We start from the raw sequence: 22,245 nt of genomic DNA on the forward strand, positions 1-22,245 counted from the left end.
TATGACTAAATATTTCAAGAATGTAGAAAAATCTGAAGTACCTTTGGTAGATAACATTCAGTTCATAAAAGAGTTAATATCATTAAAAGTAATTTAAGTTATGAAGCATTTTCAGTATGTACCCTTTTGAAAGAAATCATAGATTTGGGAGAACAAGTAGTCAAGTGATAAAGCAAATGCAGAGAAAGCCCAGAAAATACAGCTATTCTCTCTGGACTCCTAACTCTTTTAAAGAGAACTATTTCTCTGAAAAGTTAATTGGTAAATAAGTTACTAGCCTGTCAGCGACTCTTTGACACCAGCCATAGCAACTTCTTATTAGACATGTCTCTGAGACAAGGGAAACAAAAGCTAAAATGAACTCTTAGGACTTCATCAAGATAAAAAGCTTCTGCACAGCAAAGGAAACAATCAACAAAACTAAAAGGCAACCTTCATAATGAGAGAAGATATTTGCAAATGATATATCTGATAAAGGGTTAGTATCTAAAATCTCTAAAGAAATTATCAAACTCAACACCTGAAAAACAAATAATCCAGTTAAGAAATGGGCAGAAGACATGAATAGACATTTTTTTCCAAAGAAGACATACAGATGGTTAACAGACATGTGAAAAGATTCTCAACATCACTTATCAGGAAAATACAAATCAAACCACAATGAGATACCACCTCATACCTGTCAGAATGTCTAAAAGTAACAACACAGGAAATAACAGATGTTGGTGAGGATATGGAGGAAGGTTCAGAACCCTCTTACACTATTGATGGGAATCCAACTGGTGCAGCCACTAGGGTAAACAGTCCACAGATTCCTCAAAAAGTTAAAAATGGAACTAACCTATGACCCAGCAATTGCATACCACTAGGTGTTTCCCCAAAAGATACAAAAATACTGATTCAAAGGGACACATGCACCCTGAGTTTATAGCAGCATTATCAACAATAGTCAAATTATGGAAAGAGCCCAAATGTTCACTGACTGATGAATGGATAAAGAAGATAGGTATATATACACAGTGGAATATTACTCAGCCATAAAAGTGAAATCTTGCCATTTGCAGCCACAAGGATGGAGCTAGAGGATATTATGCTAAGTAAAATAAATCAGTCAGAGGAACACAAATACCATATGATTTCACTCATCTGTGGAATTTAAGAAACAAAACAGATGAACATAGTGCGGAAAAAGAGAAAGGCAAACCATAAAACAGACTCTCAACTATAAAGAATAAACTGAGGGTTGTTGGAGGGGGATAGGCAAGGGGATGGGTTAAAAGTTATGGATATTAAAGAGGGCACTTGTGATGAGCTCTGGGTGTTATATGTAAGTGATAAATCACTAAATTCTACTCCTGAAACTAGTATTAGACTATATGTTACTAACTGGAATTTAAATAAAAACCTGAAACAAACAAAAAATGTTACTAGCCTGTCAAGTTGCCTAAAGTGCTATCACGTGCACTTCAAGGTTCCCATCCCACCAGGAGGATTGTAGTCCAGATGGTACAGCACCAAGAAACAGGTTATATGTCTTATTGCCCAAGAGGCAGTTTTATAGAAGGCTGGGGGTTCTTGATCAAATTTATTTAAGTGATGGAATATGTAGAGGCGAATAACTTAGGAAAAGATATTCATTGATCTTGTAATCGAATTTCCACAGACCTAAACCAATAGTTCCTGGCTTTGGTTGTTAGTTCAAATTTGTAATAAAAATTGTTAAGATGTTGTATTTTAGTCTTCAGATTTTGAATGCTTGCCCTGTTTCCCAGCTTACCTCCCTTTACACCTTCTCCCACCCTCACAGGTCAGCAACAAATTCTCTGCCAGAAAAACACAGGCAGAGTGGAACTGATGTCACCACCTCCAGGGATCAGCAATGAAGCGGGCAGTCTCGTTCCAGTCGTCCTATCTTCCTGACTCTCCCCTCAGTATTTAAACAGTTAGACATAGAGCTAGGTACTGACTCTAGGACATTAAGCAATACTTGCCCTACCCTCGCAGGCCATACATCTAACAGGAGATTGTGTTCTGTTTAGTTCTCCTACCCAATTATCTTGAGAGCTGTTTCTTCTAAGTCTAGGTTTTTCTCTTCTGTAAAATCACAGGGTTTCTCTGGGGACCTCTAAGTCTATTAAAAATGGGAAACCACTTAAAGCCCCTGAATTCAAGTTGAATGAAACTGACAGAGCCCAGACCCAAGAATACAGGGTTGAGTGGTGACAGGTACTCTCCATTCCTGGAGCTCCCCCTCTGCCTGGAGAGCAGGGATTGGGGGTCTGATGGTCCCCTGGCTCCCAGTGGTTTGCAGCCTGGGCACATGTACACACACGGAGTTTTTGGTTTGTCCTTTAGGTAGGCGGCTCGAAATGTCCACTGCTCTTTATTCTTTCATTTCACTGAAGGAGCAGTTGGTGGGCCCCAGGCCTCACATCATGTAGTCAGTGCTGTTGGTGTCACACTTGCCACAGTGACATTCAGTGGCTACTGGGTACATATACGGAGAGTCTGTGTGGTGAACACAGCTAGGCACCCTAACCAAGTCATGCATCAGCTCCTTGAAGGTACGTGTTTTCTGGATGTTGGGACTGCCTGAGTCCTGGTACACCAGATTCTGAGGAGTTTAGGAAGGGGAGAGTTAGGTTATAATATTCTGGAAGTTTCTTTTTGGCTTAGCCAAAATGAGACAGGGATTTAATACTGCTTGCTCTAATATTTGTTCTCTGAAGACCAACTTCTAGGATCTTTAAGCACAGGAAACGTGACCTCTTAAAGAAGTTTATGTTATACTACTTTTCTGAACTGTGAAAGTGTTATAGAAAATATGACTGCCTCCTTTCTCACCACCATGTAATACCCACATGTTTAATATTTGTATAGCTCTCTAAAAACTTTGAATTTATATGGCATAAAAGCATGTAGAGATAAAGGAATAAAGAATATATGACCTTTGGAATATAAAGGTTTTTTTGTACTTAATAATCTGAAGGTATGTTAATGACAGATAAAAACATATAACATTTGGGTTTAATTGCTCAGAAACATATTTCCAAGTACTCTTTTCTATGTATATTTAAAAGAGGAATAAGAGTCATAAGCTGAATTATTGATACTTTGCCTAAAATGTGAGGGGATTCTCATATTGGATTCTGGACAATCTGTTGCTTTTTAAGTTCTTCCTTGCCACTGCCTTAAATTCTTATATTTGCAGGGTTCTTAGTCCAAAAGTGTATGACACAATTTCAATATCAGTATATTTAATTCAAGCCAAATATATTTCACTCTTCTAGTTGCCCAATGAGGAAATAATTGGCTTTAAGGGAGAAAAGGGGCTATTGGTTAATTCCTTTCCCTGACTGGCCACCAGGTCTATATCCCACCTAAGTGCAGTGAGTTAAGTTTCATTGATCAAATTCATTTAATATCAAATAAAGTATATTCATTAAAATGCAGCCACCTTCAATTTCAGTTTATTGAACTCCTGCACAGCCAGATGCAACAGAAAAATGGCAAAGAAGAAATGCTTTCCCTGATAACTGGCCTATTATGAAGAAGCTGTGAGAATGTAGACAAATGGTTTAATGCCTCTATGCCTTGATTTTTCTCAACAGCATAAAGGAGGGAGTAGGTTTGCTGATTCCTTTTGGTTCTAGTCTACAGGGATTGATTGTTCTCAGGATGCTTGCTGGCATTTATATGAAAGGTAGACCAATAAAGTGAATTTTTAAATTGGCTGCTTGTGTTTTTATTTGGCTTTAAAGACATTTTAGTATTACCCCTGTTACAGAGGTATGCCTTTTATTATTGCAGTTGGCTTTTTGAGAGTATTGATAATGTTCTATGATTAAATATAGATATGTATTCATGCCCATTTTATCTCTCAATAGGTAAATCTAGCAGAGAAATACTCTCTTAAAGTGCAGAATTAGTACATTACTGAAACATTCATTTACATCAATCTGAGCTGTCCCAAATTTACCCAAATTAAATCTAAACCCAGACATTGAAATGATATCATGGTAATTAACCTTAATCACAATACAGACAAGTTGGCTAAGAGAGTCATGGAGAGACAAAATATTGATAAATTGGGAATTAATGAAGCCTGCCTTCTATAGACCCTCAGTACCCTCACTTCCAGCAAAGCAGAGTTCCTGCCTGGGTGTAGCAGTAGCCCACACACCAAGTGGCATTGATGCTTATGCAGAAGAGGCATTCCTTTCTCCACTGTGATGATGATGTTGGTCAGCTCACAACTCTTGCAGCAAATTGCTTTCCAGTAACAGAAGAGAAAACAAAACTGGACTGACTTCATCCTGGACTAGGAAGCAAAGGATTAGAAACTCAGAGTGTTTTAACTGTCATGGACTTTGACCCAGTCAGACTGAACTGAAATAAATCTCCTCAAACTCCACAATCACATTCAGGTTTAGCAAGCATGTTTTGACAAAAGAGAAACATATTACAGTTGAGAACTCCTCATTTAATTCTTTAAGTGGAGGTGTATTTTTTTAGGGACTAAAACGCCACGGAGTGGGGTGGGGGATATAAAATCAATGCACAGAAATCAGTTGCATTTCTATACACTAACAATGAGATAGAAGAAAGAGAAATTAAGGAGTCAATCCCATTTACAATTGCACCAAAAATCACAAGATACATAAGAATAAACCAAAGAGGCAAAGGATTTATACTCAGAAAACTATAGAATACTCATGAAAGAAATTGAGGAAGACACAAAGAAATGGAAAAACATTTCATGCTTATGGATTAGAAGAACAAATATTGTTAAAATGTCTATGCTACCCAAAACCATCTATACATTCAATGCAACCCCTATCAAAATACCATCAGCTTTTTTCATAGAGCTGGAACAAATAATCCTAAAATTTGTATGGAACCAGGAAAGACCCCGAATAGCCAAAGCAATGTTGAAAAAGAAAACCAAAGCTGGTGGCATCACAATTCCAGACTTCAATCTATGTTAAGAGAACTGTAATCATCAAGACAGTATGTTATTGGCACAAAACAGACACAGATCAATGGAACAGAATAGAGAACCCAGAAATGGACCCTCAACTCTATGGTAAACTAATCTTTGGCAAGCAGGAAAGAATATCCAATGGAAAAAAGACAGTCTTTTCAACAAATGGTGTTGGGAAAATTGGACAGCCACATGCAGAATGAAACTGGACGATTTCCTTACACCATACACGAAAATAGACTCAAAATGGATGAAAGACCTCAATGTGAGACAGGAATCCATCAAAATCCTAGAGAAGAACACAGGCAGCAAACTCTGTGACCTCGGCCACAGCAACTTCTTGCTAGACACATCTCCAAAGGCAAAAATGGGACTTCATCAAGACAAAAAGGTTTTGCACAGCAAAGGAAACAGTCAACAAAACCAAAAGACAACCGACAGAATGGGAGAAGATACTTGCAAATGTATTATTAGATAAAGAATTTAATCTATAAAGAACTTATCAAACTCAACACCCCAAAAAAACCCAAAAATCCGGTCAAGAAATGGGCAGAAGACATGAAGAGACATTTCTGCAAAGAAAGCCAATAGACCCATGAAAAGATGCTCCACATTGGCATTAGGGAAACACAAATCAAAACCACAATGAGATACCACCTCACAACAATCAGAATGGCCAAAATTAACAAGTCAGGAAATGACAGATGTTGGTGAGGATGTGGAGAAAGGGGAACCCTCTTGCAGTGTTGGTGGAAATACAAGCTGGTGCAGCCATTCTGGAAAACAGTAGGGAGGTTCCTCAAAAAAGTTGGAAATAGAACTACTCTATGACATAGCAATTGCACTACTAGGTATTTACTGCAAAGATACAAAGGTAGTGATCCAAAGGGGCATCTGCACCCCAGTATTTATAACAGCAATGTCCACAACAGCCAAACTATGGAAAGAGCCCAGATGAGTGGATAAAGTAGATGTGGTGAATGTGTGTGTGTATGTGTGTATGTGGTATATGTATACACACACACACACACACACACACACAATGGAGTACTACTCAGCTATCAAAAAATGAAATCTTGCTATTTGCAATGATGTGGATAGAATTAGAGGGCATTATGCTAAGTGAAATAAGTCAATCAGAGAAAGGTGATTATAATGTGATCTCACTCATATGTGGAATTTAAGAAACAAAACAGAGGATCATAGGGTAAGGGAGGGAAAAATAAAACAAGATGAAATCAGAGAGGGAGACAAACCATAAGAGACTTAATCATAGGAAACAAGCTGAGGGTTGCTGGAGGGAAGGGGGTTGGGAGGATAGGGTCACTAGGTGATGGACATTAAGGAGGGCACGTGATGTAATGAGCACTGGGTATTATATAAGACTGATGAATCACTGAACTCTACCTCTGAAACTAATAATTATTATATGTTAATTAATTGAATTTAAATTAAAAAAATGCCATGGGGGATTACCTTAAAATGAAAATGGTTAGTCCGGAACAAGGCAATTGTCATTGTTAATGTCCTTTTCATACTCAGTTTTAATGACCATTTTAATTTTAATAAAGGAAATTTTGTGCATGAGAATTCATTTTTTGATTTTTGAGTTAACCTAAATATAGGCATATAATTTTTTTTCACTTTTGATTAGTAGAAGAGTATTTCAAAGGCCAAGTTAATTGGTCAATAAAGTTAGTTTCTTGCTATTCCTGTTTGTAATAGATACATAAATTTTGAGAAATCAAACTGGCATGACTAGACTCCCCACAAGACAGTAACGAAAAGCTCTTCCGTGAGAGCCTCAATTTGTTTTTTAGATCCTGAAGGATCAATAACTTAAAAAATAATTATCTCCAGTTGGTAACTATAGAATCAGAGACCTGTAGTATTGTCTTGGTTAAGGAATGCCTGCCATAGACAGAGGCAAATCTCAAATATACCATTTATACAAAACCATGCATACCTAATACCTGGTCAGTTTGTTGGGTATTAAAATGTTCCAGGGCTTAATTAGTGCTTAAAGTGAAGAAGTATTTGAATAGATAGAATGGTCAAATCTTGTTAAAACTGTCTAACTGCAATATATTAAGGAAAAGAATGCTGAAATAGATGATTTTTTCATAATTAAATTCAATATAATAGCATATCTACTCCTTTGTTGGTTTAAACATGACTATAGATTTTTCTTTGGCGTCTTTAATTTTGTGAACTCAAAATCTCTTCCAAGTGTTGGTTTTGGCTATGATGAGAATGGTGGGTCAGAAAGATGAATAAAACATTCCTCAAAGAGTAGATTGAAATTTCATGATCTACATCATCGGCCTTATAACTCCTTGGGCTCTTGCCCCACTAGTCTCCCTAATCCCAACGCCACTAACAAATTTAGCAACATATCACTATTCTATCTTTAATTCCATAAATGTGCTGTTGATCCTTTTCTCCTCATATCTACCCTGGAGCCAAAACTTCTAAAGAGAAGGAACAGTGTGCAAAGATTCTTCATCCTTCATGACCCATATCAGTTACTCTATCTGTAACTCTAACTGAAGCAGGAGAATGATGTATAGGAGAGTCTTCATCATCATCTCTGACTGCCTTGGCATCTAGCCATACACCTGTTCTGTTGTGAATTATTTCCTTGTCTGTCTCTGTGGTGTGTCTGTGTGTCTCTCTCTTCAAATAATGTATTTAAAGGCAGGGGTTGATACTTATTCATGTGTATTTCCTGAGCATTTAGCAAAGGCTGCACATAGTAGGCATGTGATAAATGTTAGTTAATAAATGAAAGTGAAACTACAAGTGTTTAGTAAGCCACTAGAAGTGGATATATATGAACATATATTACTAAATACGCTATTCTAATTTTATATATGTTTTTTATTCAATTTTACTGGGTTTATTCCTCTTTTTCCATTTTTTTTAAAGATGGAAGCTTAGATAATTTATTTTACACATATTCTCTTTTATAATATAAGCATTTAAAGGTATAAAATTCTTGTTAAGTGTTACTTTAGATTCATTCCCAAATCTTAATTCATGTTGAGTTGTCATGATTCAGTTAGAAGTATTTTCTAATTCCTCTCTTGTGTTATTCCTCAACCCATGCATCATTTGAAAGCATGTTGCTGAATTTCCAAATCTGGGTGATTTTTTAAGATTTTTGTTATTGATTATTTAATTCATTGTGTTTAGAAAACATACTTTATATAATTCCTATCATTTAAAATCTTTGAGATATATTTTATAGCCCAGACTATGCATTATTTTGTTGACCTTTTGTATGCATTTGTAAAGAATGTACATTCTGCTCTTTTGGGGTAGAGTGTTCTACAAATGTTTGTTAACTGAACTGATAGTGTTGCTTGACTCCTCTATATACATTCTCATTTTCTGTCTGCTTGTTCTATTGATTCCTGAAAGAAATGTTGAAATTTCCAACTATAGTTTTATCTGTCTTTTGAGTCTATTAGTTTTTCCTCATGTATTTTGAAGCTTTGCTCTTAGGTGCATGCACATTTTGGATTTTTATTTTTGATGAATTGACCATTTTATTTTATGCAATGTACCTCTTTATGTATGGTAATGTTCCTTATCCTGAGTTCTACTCAGGACATTATTAATATGGTCATTCCACTGTGTGATTAGTGTTTGCAAGATATATCATTTTCCATCCTGTGTCTTTATATATAAAGTGCATTTCATCCAAGCAGTGTATAGTTGAGTCTTCCTTTTTAAAAAAAAAATCTGATCAGATAATGTTTGCCTTTTTGTTGTGGTGCTCATCTTTGCATTTAATATAATTTTGATATTCTTGGGTTTGTATTAGTCATATTGTTATTTGTCTCATCTATTCTTCATTTTCCTATTTTTACTGTCTTCTTTTGAATTAGTTATTTTTTAGTATTTGTTTTATCTCCACTATTGGCTTATCAGCTTTGTTTATATATTTATTTATTTATATACTCTCAAGTTTAGAATCCATATCTTTACCTCAAATAATATTTTTCTACTTCATATATAATGAAAGTATCCTATAATGTTATACTTACATTTTTTCCACCTTCATCCTTTGTGCAAATTGTCATTTATTTTCCTTCAACTTGAGAAAAAGTCTTTTATATTTACTCACATTACCTTTTTCAACATATATTATTTTCCTTCTGCCTAATGAACAGCCTTTAAAATTCTTTGTCATGCACATTTGCTGGCAATACATTCTGCCAATACTAACTTTACTAAAAATGTCCTAATTCAGTTTAAATGTTTGAAGGGTATTTTTCCTGGTTATAGAATTCTATGTTAGTAAGTTTGTTGGTTGGTTGTTTTGTTTTAGCACTTTGTCTTCTTTGTTTGCATTGTTTCTGATGAGAATTCTACCTCCCTCCATATAATATGTCTTGTTTCCTCTGACTGCTTTTAAGATTTTATTTTTATCACTAATTTTCAGCATGCCTTGTTGAATTTATGCTAATTCATGACATGCCTTGGTGTAAGTTTCTTTGGGTTTATCCTGCTTGTATTTGAATGAGTTTCTTGGATGTACAGGTTTATAGTTTTCATTAAATTTGAGAAAATGTATAGATAATTGCCAAATATTACTTATCATTGCCTTGAGTAAAAATTCAGTTGTTCTTTGGCCTCTGTTTCTTGGGGTTCTGAAATATCTGTCTTATTTATTTTAAAAAGAATCAAAGCAGGGTTTAGAACAGAGATCAATCTCAATTTTGATAGGGTCTAAGATGAGTTTTTTTTATATACTTGTAATAATTCTAGGTATCATAATTTTCTTAATGTCATGTTCCTCTGCTATACCGTGAACTCCATGAGAAACTAGTAGGAACAAAGAAGACACTCAGTAGGTTTTGGTTGTTTCTGTTTTTGTTTAGTGAATTAATGAATGACACATGGCTTGTTCACTCAAAGAGTGAGGCATATGAATTTCTCAGAAATACTAAAATGGATGGGGAGATGGTCAAGCCAGGGGAAGGTGAGGTTTCAGGGAAGCAAGCCACATTAGACATATTGTCAGAAGTTTGTCCAAATCTTAGTCCAAACTCCACTAAAGTGTCTAACTAGGTGTGTGGGATAAGAACAGCAAGGAACTTTGCCTACCTAAGCTGCATGACCCAACAGAAAAGCACAGCTTTTTGGAACCCAAGTATATTAGTTTGTAGGGGTGCCATAACAAAGTACCACAAACTGGGAAACTTAACAGAAATTTATTGTCTCACAATTCTGGAGGCTAGAAGTCCAAAATCAAGGTATCAATGAGTTGGTTTCTTCTAAGGACAATGAGCAAGAATCTATCCTGTGCTTCTCCGCTAGCTTCTGGTGGTTTGCTGGCAATCTTTGGAGTTCCTTGGCTTGTAGACTATCACCACAATCTCTGCTTCATGTTAACATAGCATTCTTTCTGTGTGCATATCTGTGTCCAAATTCCCCCTTTAATAAGGACATCAGTCATATTTGATCTGGGATCCACCCTCCTCCACTGTGATCTCACCTTAATTAATCATTATCTCTGATGATCCTATTACAAAATAAGGTCACATTCTGACATAGAAGGGGTTAGAACTTCAATCTATTTTGGGGGGACACAATTCAACCCATAGCACCAACAGACCTGGATTTGAATTCTGTCTTTTTTTTCTTATTGAGTTGGCATGTTTTCACATCTGAAAAAGGAGATAATGGTGCTTTCCTTTCAGGGCAATTGTAAAGATTAAATAAGATAATGTTGGCAATGCGCTTAGCTTGGACCTGATGCATTGTAAGCTCTTAATATATGGTGGCTCTTACTATTTTATGCTAACTGCTCATTGATTGATTGACTATATTGTGTTCCTGAATATAACTGAGAAATAGGTTCATTTTTCATTTGATTCCCTTGTCCATTAGAAATAGATCTGGCTTCTGTGCAATGTTTGCCAGTTTCCCTCTCAGATTGGTTTCTGGAGAGGCAGGAAGATAACTACTGAATCTCAAGTGCTTAAATAATTAAGCCAAAGCAAGAGAAAGTTGATAATAAACACTTTTCTGTGCATGATAATTGTAGAGCAATATCATCTAGCCAGTTAACCCTGGAGGCTTTATCGATTTAACTGAAAACTAATCAACTAACAACTCAGAAATACTGTTGGAAGCACTTCTCCAGAGAGCCATTGTAATTAGCAGCTGGCACCCTTCTGAGCAGTAGAGCTGCCACCCTGCTTGCATTTGGTCAAGTAATTTTTCAGCTGAGGGATCATCCCAGAGGACATCATTTCCCTTAATACAACTCCCTGCATTTCACTGGCCACAGCAAATTAGTCCCATCTTTGCTCCTCAGAATGGTCAAGATTTTAACCTGAGCCTCCCTTCTCTTAGAATGTGAGGGTCATACATTTAGAAATTCAGAGAGTTTGAAAGAGAGATCTGATAATCTTCTGTGTAGTCAGGTTAGAGCTTCAGTTGCCTGGACCTGCTTCTCTTTAGTGTAACTGAAACTGGTTTTTAGTTTGTTCATTTATTTCTTCCATGATTTTCTGGATGGACTGTCTTTCCTGAATGAGAAGAATGCCCCCCGCCTTTTTTTTCACTCCTGGTTTTTGTATGGAGGAATTTTCCTTAGGAACTGTACTAGCCTATCTCAAAATCTTTACTGTTCTACCCTTGCAGTGATGGAGGGTTTTACCTGATTGTAAACTTGGAAAGAAATGCTGGGTCTGCATGTCCTTGCTCTGCCCTTCATTCTCTGAGACATAGCCTTGCTTACAGAGAACATTCCTTAACTGTTCCTTTTCTTTTGTAGGGGAAGTTCAGCTTCTGTCTCAGTAGGTGTACACCTAATTTTGGGGTGGAGTTAATAGACCAACACTACTTTTTACAACACTATGTTCCCATTTAATTTCTATCAGTAATAAGGGGGGGATGTGTGGGATTCCTTCTGATATACTCTTGCTTCTATTTCTCAAAATTTTGTGGACTCAGGAAGGGATGAAGAGGGCTATTTATTTGCGTCTTGTAGGAGACAATGTTGGCCAGCCTCTGAGATTCATCAACAGAGTTGGTCTATTTATTAGCTGAATTGAGATAATCTGATCAGGAACAATTTCCATGTATCTCCAATTACAATTCAACCAGGGATTAGGGAATTTCTACTTGGAAAGAACAAGTCCAACAAAGGCAATTGAATATTAGACTCTCAAGATCCTTAGAAAAAGCAGGAAGAAGAAATAATGTTTATGAGTAGCATTTATTAAATACCAGATCCCTGTGGTAAACATGTTATTCACATAATTTTATTTAATATTGAAAAGGATGTGGAACCTACTAAATAATCAGAAAAGATGTCACTTCACCTTGGTTTGTGAGAAAAGGGTGGAAAGCTAATCCTTTGTCATTAAACATAGTCTTGTAAAGAGTATGATAATGCAGAGTGGACCATCTCTAGGTACAGAAACAACAGTTTTTCTAGTTTCTTTCTTAGGTGAATGACTCTTCTAATACTAATCCCTAATTTAACCTGGTGAATCACTCATGGTTTAGTGATGGAAAGAATGTCTGAGATGATGAAATCCTAGTACTGAACTCCTTTTACAGAGGAGGAACAGATACAGAGTTTAAGGAACTTGCCCAAGATCATACCGCTATGCAACAGCAGAGCTGGGATAAGAAGTGAGGTCTCTGGGACCTATGCTGGTGCTCGTTCTGCTCTATCCTGTTGCCTTCTTACCAGTTATTGACAGCAATCAACCACTTCCAACACTTATTCTATTTTTAGGGCTATTTTCTTTTTTTTTTTTTTAATTTATTTATTTGACGGAGAGAGACACAGCGGAGAGGGAACACAAGCAGGGGGAGTGGAAGAGGGAGAAGCAGGCTTCCCGTGGAGCAGGGAGCCCGATGTGGGCCTCGATCCCAGTATCCTAGGATCATGACCTGAGCCGAAGGCAGATGCTTAACGACTGAGCCACCCAGGTGCCCTGGGCTATTTTCTGTGGGTGAATGGGAAAATGTCTGTATCCAAGAATAGCACTCTAAGGTGAGCCCTTGACGTAGTAACTATTTATTTCTCAGTAGCTTATAACATTCCTACCATTGCAAAGAATTAGCAGCTACTCCCTTTCCTTTAAGATGCCGGGCAGCATATAGCACCTGATGGCAGCTACAACTTGTCTTTTTGACAAAACAAATAGTATTTCAGCAGAATAATATTCTGTAGCATCGATCAATGTGACAGGATATATGATAATAATTGGGATGCTCACCATGCACCCCATTAGATTTTTAAGTTGTTCACTGAGATTTACATTTTTCCTTTTGCCCTGTCTTGTTGGCAATTTGCTGATATTCTCCAATGGTGTAATCATTTCTTAGGTGCTCTGCCTTTGGCATATTTAAGGAAATTAGTGCATGTATGTAGTTGCTGACAGTTATTTTGGAATGATTCGAGAATCATTTGGCAGTAAGTCCCAATATAAATGCTGCCTTCTTTGGGAGTATTGAGAAGCTGTTCTTGATATCCCCAGACTAGTCCAGGGTTCACTTTGGGCTCCTGTGTACCTTGCATTTCCCTCTATCAGAGCCCTCATCACTTTGCACTGTTACTGTTTATGAGTTTTTCCCCTTTGTTAAAAGGTGGGTTCCTTTAAGTGAGGTTTTTAGAGTCAGATGGACCTGGGTTCAAGTCCTGATTCTGCCACTTATCAGCAGATAATTGCATTTTTGGGAAAGTTACTTAAACTGCCTAAATCTCAGTAGATCATGTGTAAAATTGGTATAACAATATCCTTCACAGAGAATTTTTGAATATTAAGTGAAGACTTGCGTGTCACATGCACAGCATAGAATTGTAGAAAGGAAGCATTCAATGTATGCAAGCCAACATTTACTTTGTTGTTTTTGTTGCTGTCTTAGCATAATTATGAAAAGTTCCCCTTTCACTCTACAGATTGTCCTCATTTTAATCATAAGTTCTGGGGTTTCCCTTTATGACATAATCTATTAAAGAGATAGACATCATTACTCTCCAAGGAAAGCATATGTCTAAATGCACAGGCCATAAATAAAAAATTTTAATACCTACTCAGACAAATAATTTTTTTAAATTAATTTATTTGACTGACTGAATCTTTGCCCATACATATTTTATTCCTAATTTGAGGTGAAGATTTATGTGGTGGCTTGTTTGCTGGCCAGACCCCCTCCCTACCCAGAAAATTGTACATATGTACAAATCTAGAGCATGGCAAACTAAGTAGAAAAAACAGGTAGCAAGGCTTCATGCATTTAAGTACTATGCCATGGCGTTCCCATTCTTATACAGAGAATAAGTCATATTCAACTTTGCACTAATCAAAAGGAGTTAGTTTTGTCTCTCTTCCTGCCCTAGGAAAGATTATACTTACATAACTGCAGATAGATGACTATCATCGCTCCTCTTTTCATTGCCAAGCAAGGCAATGTAAAGTACTTCCCAAAGAAAATGAATATGGTTCACTTTGGAATCTTATATTTTTTTAATAGAGTTTTTTTTTTTAGTATATATGGGTTAATATATATACTAAAACACATGTATTTATAATCAACATTTTGAATCATATTCAACATTTTGAATATGATTCAAAATTTCTATTTTACAACTTTTTAAAAATAAAACATTTATTTTTTTTAACTTATTTATTTTTAAGACTTTATTTATTCATTTGACAGCGAGAGAGGGAATACAGGCAGGGGGAGAGGGAGAGGGAAAAGCAGGCTCTCCACTGATCAGGGAGGCCAACTTGGGGCTCGATCCCAGGACCCTGGAATCATGACCTGAGCCAAAGGCAGATGCTTAACCAACTGAGCCACCCAGGTGCCCCAAAAATAAAATAGTTTTTAAAAAATAATTACTAACCCAGGGCAAAGCACAATACCTGTCATAGTAAATACTGAAAGTGAATGCAAGTTGAATAAACAAATGACCTTCAATACTGTTTGAACTCTTCTATTCTGGTGTTATTTCTCATATTTACCTAAAGTTATAGTTGCGTTTACTTATCTCAATTTCTTTCTTCCTGGAACTTCTAGTCCAGGAGACGTTGATTTCATCCTCCTCACCATATGGAGAAGTAGATGTGAGATAAGTGATACAGTTGTAATGCATGCTTGGTCTGGCCACTATTGGTCTCTATCTCAGCTTCTCCCCTAGCTCCAAAAGATGCCAGATACCTGTCACAAAGTCAGCTTGGCCACCCTCCACAGATGTTTAATAGTTGGAGGACCAGGCTTCAACCAGCAGGGGTCAGAATAAGTTCCAGAGCCGATTACTGAGCTTTGTGGGTACATTGTTCCTTCTGAGAACTGACTGGGCAGGCCTGATCTTCCCTGGTTCACAGTGAAACAGCTATACTAGTTGTTAAAATACTGACATACTTTTCCTCCAGGGTAAATAGTTCTGTCATTAGCCCCCTGAATAACCCCACACACAGGTATCCTGGCCACCGTGGACCCTCTCTAGGACATCCTGGACCATGCCATGGTCCAGCAACTGAAGAGTTAATGCCTGGCTTGGCAGAGGGCCTCCAGGACTACACCCATTTTGCTTGCTCTGGTGCTTGCTTGCCAGCTGCTAAATATTTTGAGCACCACCCCTTTGCGGGGAGTAACCAACCTGCTCCCTGAACTCCGTTTGTTCTTGAAGATTTCTCCTTCTTTCCCAACCTGCCAGTGTTCTGTTTTGGTCCTGCCAGCTCCACATCTGGAATCTGATACCACTCTTCTTCACTGTACTCAACATCCTCCAGTCTTCTTTTGTCCAACCTGTTTCCGGTGATCTCCACGTATGGCATATCTGCCAATGATTGAAGTCTCCTCCCTTGATCCAAGCTCCTTTCAAAACTCATGTGTATAGGTGGACCATGGCCTTTAATTATGGGCCCCTCCCCTTAGAGCAGGCTTGTCAGTCATCCTGTATGGATAAGACATGTCCTGTATTTAATGATTTTAACTTGCATTCTATTTTGACTTTGTCAGGACATGCTAAGGATCCTGATTTCAACTTTTTCCCAGAAAATTGCAAAAGTGTGATGGGGCTATTTTTCAAATCACACTGGATATCCTGCCTTTTTTTTTTTTTTTTGGCCCCCTTAAAACCTGGCAACTCTTATCTTCCTGCCCTGAGGACCATATTTTTACCTTCAGTTCTTTGTATTCCTATTAGTTCCTGCTATTCTTTTTCTCTGTCTGGTCCAAGGTCTTTTCCCCTTGTCTACAATGCTGTGTGGACTGCAGGCTAGGTGGTCAGCACCAATTTCCTGCTAATTAGGACACAAACAATATTTACTGAATGAACGAATGAATAGATGAATGTAAGAAAAGAGTTTGCTCCATAGTATTCTCTTTCTTTTTATGATCCCGTTCAGAATACAACGGGGACTTTAAGTCTGAAAAACACATAACTGTAATAGAAACTAAACCCTATTCTAGGGAAGCCAAATTGCTTTGTACTGCTGCTCTTCTCTATATTTCACTATTTTTTTGTTTTTCCTTAGCAATTTGTAAAGTGCCAGTCTGTCTCAGATGTGCTAAGGAGAACCAAGAGAAGATGTTTTTGTCCACACTTGAACCAATGTGTTAAAGGAACAGTTGGCATACTTGGGGTGGGGGCTGTGAGAGAGTGGAGATGAAAAGTAATTAATATTTATTGAGGAACCATCATGTACTTTTTAAGATATGATCTCACTTTATCCTCACATTAACCTTGCAAAGTATATTCTAGATAATCATGGTCAGCCAGGCTAGGTAACCTGCTCAAATCCTTGAGTTATTAAATAGCAGAACTTGAATGTAAATCTAGGGCTCGCCACACAATACCATTCTGTCTCTCATTGCTAAAAGCACCATGGTGGTGGCAGCAGCAGTGATCAAAGCCAGAGAACTCAAGGGGAAGCTAACACTCTAAGACAGAGCCAGGCCCACTCATTCTCTATTGTTATCACTCTTTTTCTCTCCTTTATGCCTTCCATTCATTCTAGACCATTCCTGGCATAGTTCTCGATTTTCAGGATACTGATGAGCTGGTGAACAAGATAAACACAGTCCCTGACCTCCTATAGTTATGTTCTAGGATAGATTATAGAGATTGAAGAAGTAATTTCAAGCTTGATATAATTATTAACGTTATTTTGGAAGCATATAAGGAGATATTGGAAGATGGCATTTGTTGGAGGGGTGGGGATCAGCAAAGGCCTCGTGAAGATAGTAATATGTGGGTTGAAATGTGAAGGATAAGAATAATTTAGCTATGCCAAGAGTTAGGGGAACAGTTGTTTCAGGCAGAAAAAACTGCTAGAGGACAAAGATGGGATACATTCAAAAGTGTAATAAGATTGGTTTAACATCCCCAAAGTGAAAGCTAGAGGATCCCAGTTTAATTTCATTAAGGGAGGTAGCCTTTTGCAGTAGGGAGAGGTCATGAATCCTGGGTGCTCAGGAAAAGCTATCACATGGAGAAATATTTGGACAGAAAATGGGGCAGTCACACAGGCTGGTTTGATTACAAATAGTTGAAGGAGGCAGAGGCAGAAAACAAATGAAGGACTGAGAAGGGACATTTAAGGTTGAATCATTTGATAAAATCTCCAACTGCAGAGGCAGCTCTGACTTTGCTAGTTTTGAAATTGCATTTGGAATGAGGATACACTAAAATTGTAAGAAAACCACTCTGCACTGGCAAAGAATATACTGAGTGGCAGTTGGGAATGTGATCAAATCCAATCTCCCCAGTTCTCCAATTATAAACTGTTTTCCAAAAGTGTAGGTAGGTAGGCTGATTAAAGTACATGCTCTAAAATAGCCAAATGCTTCCTCCAATGTTTAAAATCCAAGTAGGTCCTTCATCACAGAACACTTTCTGTATTAAATATTAATCAAAATAATTTCATTTTGCAGATTCAATACTTAAAATATCAATTTAGATGATGGATCATGGTCTTTAAAGCTGGAGAAAATAGTAAATGCATCTCTCCCTCCACTCCTTGCCTTTACAGACAAGGAAACTGGAATCCAAAAAGGATAAGTGAGTGCTTAGCATCACCAAGCTAGGTTATGGTAGTTAAACCAGAATATTGCATTTTTCTGGATAAAAGCAAAGCAAAGTAGGTTGATACTGAGCTTCAGATTTAACTGAGCTGTCCTCTGATGGTATATAGAACTTTTGCCTTGATAAATACTTATTTTTCTGCCTTTTACCTCTAATGAAATCTCCATACTAAAGTAATTATGTTAGGAGTTAGTTGGACAGTTAGGTAGTCAGGGCCAGGGTCCCCATCAAGAAAATATGGAGTTAGGACAGCAAAGACAAAACAGCACTGACATATTATTTTGCAGCTTAGACAGGACCACACTAGCGTTCTGTTTTGCAGCCTGACTTCTGCAAAACATCCTAAAATAAAACAATTAATCACAAAGCATTTGTCACCATCATGGGCAAGGGGCAGTTAAGACATAAGCCTCCAAATGTCAGCCAAAAAAGAGCATCAGCACATAGACATTAACCTAACAGGTGGACATGTGACCAAAGCCCTAATTGGCACAACCAAGCACACCCCGATTGCTTCAGATAGTTCCACAAAAGAGCTCATAAAAATCCCTAAACTTAGAAACTCCAATGGCAACCCTCTCAGGTCCCCTCCCTCTCTGGGAGCTTTGTACTATTGCTCTCTTCATCTGGTCTACCTCTTCATTCTTCCAAGTGGCATGACCAACAACAGTGGGCAGTAAAGACTGAGAAATCCTACAACAATTGTTGCTATTAGAAATCTGATGGCATCATGGGGCACCTGAGTGGCTCAGATGGTTGGGCATCTGCCTTCAGCTCAGGTCATGATCTCCAGGTCCTGGGATCGAGCCCCATGTTGGGCTCCCAGCTCAGCTGGGAGTCTGCTTCTGCCTCTCCCCCTGTTTGTGCTTTCTCTCTCTCTTTCTCTCAAATGAATAAATAAAATCTTTAAGAAAAAAAGGAAATCTGATGGCATCACATTAAAAGTGAGGAGAGGAGAGTGTAAACATGGCAAGTGGAATTAACTGTGGATCATGGACTATCCCAGAATCATGTATTCTTTGTGTCATGGCAATATGCTCCATAAACTTCAAAATCATAAGATAGTAGCCTGCTTCCCCTCTTTGTCATTCAACCAAGACTAAGCTCCTGCTTTGACCTCAGTTCTCAGTTCTGTCCTGGGTACAAAGTGTTGTGGTGGAGGTAGGGCTTAGAGACACACTCAAGTCTTAGGAAGTTTGGTGGATTGAGGAAAGATGGCGGAGGAGTAGGGGACCCTATTTCAGCCAGTCCCCTGAAATGAGCTGAATATCTACCATACCACTCTGAACACCCACAAAATCAGCCTGAGATGTAAGAAGATATATCTGGATCTCTACAAACAGAATATCACCAGTGGTTGGTTTCAAGGTATGAAGTGGGGAGCCCTGATTCTGTGGGCAGATACGGGAAGATAAACGGAAGGGGGAGAGAGCCTCCAGGATCCTACACCACCAGAGCTTGAAAGCCTCCCGTACTGGGGACCAGGCACAGACTTGCAGATGGTAGCAGCAGGGAAAGGACTTTAGGGCAGCCCCTGGACTGAAACCTGGAGCTGTGGGGGCATGCCTGCAAACTGGGGGCAGCTGGTGGTTTTAAAAGCACAAAGGGCAGACTTGTGCCTGGATCTGGAAGTGAGGGCTGGGAATGCTGCTGTGGGGCACACAACCCAGGACCCTGCTGTTTTAGCAGCACAGACAGAAACGGAAACAGTGTGGCCTGGAGAGCTCACTGAAGGACAGACTGTGATCTCTCTGTTCTGAGGCAGAGGTTTGGAAACGGTCACTTCTGCTCTGACTCTTGGAAGAGACTTGGAAAGCCACCAAGGAAAGCCGCCAGAGAACAAAAGCCCCCCAAAACCGGTTTTCACTGAGCCCATCCCCCACCACAGGGGCAGGGCAACTCTGCCCAAATAGGGTTGTCTGAGTAACAGCGCGGCAGGCCCCTCCCCCAGAAGACAGGCTGGAAGAACAAGAGGCCGACAACCCTAAGATCAGTATAAAACAGGTGCATCTTGCTTGGGTTGTGGTCAATAATTTGGACTCTGTACATTCCCTCAACCACCCCTCAACAGAATGACTAAGAGGAGGAACCCCCAAAATAGGAACGACTCAGAGACTGTGACTTCTGCCATAGATTTACAAATGGATATAGATGTAAGGAAGATGTCAGAAATAGACTTCAGGGTAACAGTTATGAAGACAATAGCTAGAATGGAGAAATCGATTAATGGCAACGTAGAGTCTCTAAGGGCAGAAATGAGAACTGATCTGGCAGAAGTTAAAAATGCTAACAATGAGATCCAATCTAATCTAAATACTCTGAACAACTAGGGTAAACGAGGCAGAAGATTGAATTCGTGATCTAGAAGAAAAACTGATAGAAAAGAACGAATAGGAGGAGACCTGGAAGAAACAGCTTAAAATTCATGAAAACAGAATTAGAGAAATAAGTGATGCCATGAAATGTTCCAATGTCAGAATTATTGGGATCCCTGAGGGGGTGGAGAGAGAGAGAGAGAGGACTAGAAGATATATTTGAGCAAATCGTAGCTGAGAACTTCCCTTCTGGGAATGAAACAAGCATTCGTGTCTTAGAGGCAGAGAGGACACCTCTCAAGATCAAGGAGAACAGACCAACGCCCGACATGTAATAGTAAAACTCGCATATCTTAGAACCAAGGAAACCATCTTAAGAGCAGTTAGGGGGAAGAGATCCCTTACGTACAGAGGGAGGAACATCAGAATAACGTCAGACCTATCCACAGAGACCTGGCAAGCCAGAAAAGGCTGGCAAGACATATTCGGGTACTAAATGAGAAGAACATGCAGCCAAGAATACTTTATCTGGCAAGGCTGTCATTTAGAATGGATGGAGAGATACAGAGCTTCCAAGACTGGCAGAAACTGAAAGAATATGTGACCACTAAGCTGGCCCTGCAAAAAATACTAAGCGGGGTTCAACAAAAGGAGAAAGACCCCAAGAGTGATATAGAACAGAAATTTACAGAGACAATCTATAAAAACAAGGACTTCACAGGCAATATGATGACAATAAAATCATATCTTTCAATAATCACTCTCAACATGAACAGCCTAAATGCTCCCATAAAACGGCACAGGGCTGCAGTTTGGATAAAAAGACAAGACCCATCCATATGCTGTCTATAAGAGACTCACTTTGAACCTAAAGATACATCCAGACTGAAAGTGAAGGGATGGAGATCTATCTTCCATGCCAATGGACCTCAAAAGGAAGCTGGGGTAGCAATTCTTGTATCAGACAAATTAGATTTTAAGCTAAAGACTGTAGTTAGAGACACAGAAGGACACTATGTCATTCTTAAAGGGTCTATCCAACGAGAAGATCTAACAATTGTAAATATCTATGCCCCCAACATGGGAGCAGCCAACTACATAAGCCAACTGTTAACCAAAGTAAAGAGACATACTGATAATAATATGTTAATTGTAGGAGACCTCAATACTCCACTCTCAGCAATAGACATATCATCTAAGCAGAAAATCAATAAAGAAATGAGAGCTTTGAATGACATACTGGACCAGATGGACCTCATAGATATATACAGAACATTCCACCCTAAAACAACAGAATTGTTTTTGTGCGCACATGGAACCTTCTCCAGAATAGACCACTAGTGGGTCACAAATCAGGTTTCAACCAATACCAAAAGATTGAGATTATTCCCTGCATATTCTCAGACCATAATGCTTTAAAACTGGAACTCAATCACAAGAAAAAATTTGGAAGAAATTTGAACACTTGGAAGCTAAAGACCACTCTGCTCAAGAATGTTTGGGTCAACCAGGAAATCAAAGAAGAACTTAAACAATTCATGGAAACCTATGAGAACAAAAACACATCCATCTAAAACCTATGGGATACTGCAAAGGCAGTCCTAAGGGGGAAATACATAGCCATCCAAGCCTCACTCAAAAAAATGGAAAAATCCCAAATTCACCAACTAACTTTACACCTTAAAGAACTAGAGAAAAAGCAACAAATGATGCCTAAGCCACACATTAGAAAAGAAATAATTAGGAATAGAGCAGAGATCAATGAATTAGAAACCAGAAATACAGTAGATCAGATCAACAAAACTAGAAGCTGGTTCTTTGAAAGAATTGATAAGATTGATAAACCACTGGCCAGACTTATCCAAAAGAAAAAGACC

The 22,245-nt window shown here is 38.3% G+C and overlaps 1 pseudogene; it reads right to left on the reverse strand.

The window, feature by feature from the left end:
• Positions 1-2,383: 2,383 nt before the first annotated feature.
• On the reverse strand, positions 2,384-4,315 carry LOC112829474 (follitropin subunit beta-like; annotated as a pseudogene).
• Between the last annotated feature and the right edge of the window lie 17,930 nt (positions 4,316-22,245).

The sequence above is a fragment of the Callorhinus ursinus genome, unplaced genomic scaffold (assembly GCF_003265705.2).
Source record: "Callorhinus ursinus isolate GAN/ISIS: 27379988/994484 unplaced genomic scaffold, GSC_fseal_2.0 scaffold21, whole genome shotgun sequence".
Taxonomy (NCBI): Eukaryota; Metazoa; Chordata; class Mammalia; order Carnivora; family Otariidae; genus Callorhinus; species Callorhinus ursinus.